The following is a 3,180-nucleotide window of genomic DNA, read 5'->3' as shown; positions in this document are numbered from 1 at the left end:
TCAAAATACTTCTATGTTTTTCACTATCTTTTGAGAAACGAAAATTCCAAATCGAAGCTCTTTTAGCTCCATTCATGATTTTCTCTTTGTTTGTCGCCGACATACAGAAATCGCTTAAAATTTTGTCGTTGTTCACCTATCGAGGGCAATGAAAGGAAAAGAGAAACGGAGGAGATGAGGCATCTGGCGGAGACAATCGACTCAATCTTCTTGGAATCTGGTAGAATCTGGTGGATTTTGATTTTCTTGTGTTGTTGATTTTTGGGATTCTAGCTTGTTGTAGTATTACAACCATCAGTTGATTTGATTACATCCTTTCGAACTTAGTTTAAGAACCTTTTTTCTACATTTTCGAGCATGTCTATTGTCAGTGAGTTCCTTTTCCATAGGGTCTGAACTGGTTAGTCGAGAATGCTTAGAACCTTTTGCACCAAGTTTGGCACATCCATGTCTAATAGACTGCTTTGATGTGAATGAGACGATTTCTTGGTTGTACATAGTGTTGTCTTTGCTTCTCCCTCATGCTTCCTGATTTTGATTCATATTCTGCATTGCTAGCATTTGTTGAAGTGATAAGCTTGTATAGTTGGTAAGTTGATGTATAAGAATAAAATGTTGCATATTCTGAGTGCTGAGTAGTGCAGGCCTGTAGCTTGCACCTTCTAATTTGAGATTAGAGGTTAGTTCATTGATTGTGTACTCTTACGGACCAAGTAACTGTTTCTGTTTATAAATAGTTAGATACCAATAAAATGTAACATGAGAGTTGTGATTTTATTAGATATAAACTTGATAGAGGTGAAATGGTAAATCTATGTAGATGGAAAAAAGCTGTGAAGAAAGAAAAAGTTCACATATATGGCTTGTTTTCTTTTTCTTGTGCTTATGTAATGCGTGAAGTTTTTTTTTCCTTTTTATATTACAACATGGTTTTTAAGCTTGCTAACGAGATTGAAAATGCAGGATATACAGGGAAATGAGGTACCTTTGAGCAATTATAGGGGAAAGGTTCTTCTTATTTTCAATGTTGCATCAAAATGGTAAGTGAAGTAATCTAGTTTCTGTCTTGGCTTTTTCCTTTTGTCTTGCTTGATCGCTGCAATCAGGTGTTAACTTGGTTTCCATTTAAAAGTGTGTCAACTGCTTCACTAATTAGACTTATATGAGTTATATAAGTGCGACTAAGATCTAGTTACTTCTGCATAGTGAATACTATGTCAAATATTGTGCTACTGGGTGCATTTATGTTGTATTGTACAATGATAATGTTAATTGCCTAGTGTGGGTTACCTCTCGTATGTGGTCATAAACATAACCAGTAAAGTTCTATTTCAGGTTTTGAAATTTTAGCATTTCTTTGTAACCAGTTCCTGTGGCAAGAACCCGGAACAAATGAGGAGATTCAGCAAACTGTATGCACTAGGTTCAAAGCTGAATTCCCTGTATTTGAAAAGGTAACAACTACTGTATGCAGCCCAGAAGCTTATAATTTGAATCATTTTCCAGATCACCGGTAGCTCTCATTTTTGAATGCTTTTTTTTAAAATTTGATCGCATCATATTATGCGGTACTGCACATAAGAACTTCTTTCCCCCCAACAATGTTAGCCTCTTAAGAATCAACAATTTATTTTTACCTTCTGATCAATTTCTGGTGATATATTGTTGAACCATGCTATTGAAACTAAATAAAGCTTCGGGTATTCTAGTGTGGATACATATGCTTAGCAGAGTCTCTATTGTTCTTTTTAAAGGTTGTCTTGCAACCTCTGAACATCTATAATAAGATTTATCAAGTTAGTATTAGAGGACGTCATATAAGATGCACACTACTTTTAAGTTGCTCTGTGAACAGTCCAAACTTTGAAATTAAACTTAGAATTTGAACTTAGAATTTGAACTTAGAACTTGAACTTGAACTTACAACTTAGAATTTGAAGTTGAACTTAGAATTTGAACGTGAACTTAGAACTTGAACTTGAACTTAGAATTTGAACATGAAGTTAGAACTTGAACTTAGAATTTGAACTTGAACTTAGAACTTAGAACTTGAACTTGAAATTAGAACTTGAACTTGAACTTAGAACTTGAACTTGAATTTAGAATTTGAACTTGAACTTAGAACTTGAACTTGAAATTAGAACTAGAACTTGAACTTGAACTTGAACTTGAACTTGAACTTGAGCTTAAAACTTGAACTTGAAATTAGAACTTGAACTTGAAATTAGAACTTGAACATGAATTTAGAACTTGAACTTAAACTTGAAATTAGAACTTGAACTTGAACTTGAAATTGAACTTAGAACTTGAATTTAGAACTTGAACTTGAACTAGAACTTGAACTTAGAACTTAGAACTTGAACTTGAACTTGAACTTAGAACTTAGAACTTGAACTTGAACTTAGAACTTGAATTTGAAATTAGAACTTGAACTTGAACTTAGAACTTGGACTTGAAATTAGAATTTGAACTTGAACTTAGAACTTGAACTTGAAATTAGAACTTAAACTTGAACATGAACTTAAAATTTGAAGTTGAACTTAGACTTGAACTTGAAATTAGAACTTGAACTTGGAACTAATTAGCTTGAATATATAATTAATTAATTTTAGAAATTAGATTTGAACTTGAATTGAAAACTTGAACTTATTAAAACTTGAATATATATATATATATATATATATATATAAAACTAATATTCTTGGATTTGAAGTTTATATATAACTAATTTTAGAACTTTTCGTGTTAGGCAACTGAGGAAGCTCAACATCTAAAAAAGTTGATATAAGACTATATTGCTTCGTTCATCAAAGTAGGAGATACGGTTGGTGCTTCTAAATTTCTAAAGTTCACGTACAATTGTTTTCAATAATGTGTTTGTGTCCATCTAGTATTGATACTTAACTTTAAATTTACAACTAATATATTTGGTAAGCATAAGTACCAACACTAGTTGATCCTATTGATAACAAAATTGATTTTCTTGCAAGATCGATTTGTGTCCATCTAGTGTTGTTATTAAGCTTTAATTTAGTAAAAATGTGTTTGTTAAGCATAAGTATCAACACTAGTTGATCCTATAGATGACAAAATTGATTTTCTTGCAAGATCGATTTGTGTCCATCTAGTGTTGACACTTAGCTTTAAATTTAGAAATAATATATTTGTTAAGCATAAGTA

The 3,180-nt window shown here is 31.8% G+C and overlaps 1 long non-coding RNA gene across 1 annotated transcript; it reads left to right on the top strand.

Annotated features, from left to right (window-relative positions):
- Window positions 1–892: 892 nt before the first annotated feature.
- On the top strand, window positions 893–3,147 carry LOC125874221 (uncharacterized). Its single transcript, XR_007447245.1, has 3 exons — window positions 893–1,040; window positions 1,336–1,454; window positions 2,750–3,147. It is a non-coding gene; the product is annotated as an uncharacterized LOC125874221 (long non-coding RNA).
- Window positions 3,148–3,180: the final 33 nt, after the last annotated feature.

This window comes from Solanum stenotomum, chromosome 8 (assembly GCF_019186545.1).
Source record: "Solanum stenotomum isolate F172 chromosome 8, ASM1918654v1, whole genome shotgun sequence".
Taxonomy (NCBI): domain Eukaryota; kingdom Viridiplantae; phylum Streptophyta; class Magnoliopsida; order Solanales; family Solanaceae; genus Solanum; species Solanum stenotomum.
The sequence above is the reverse complement of the archived record's forward strand: the minus strand, read 5'-3'. Positions and strand labels throughout refer to the sequence as shown.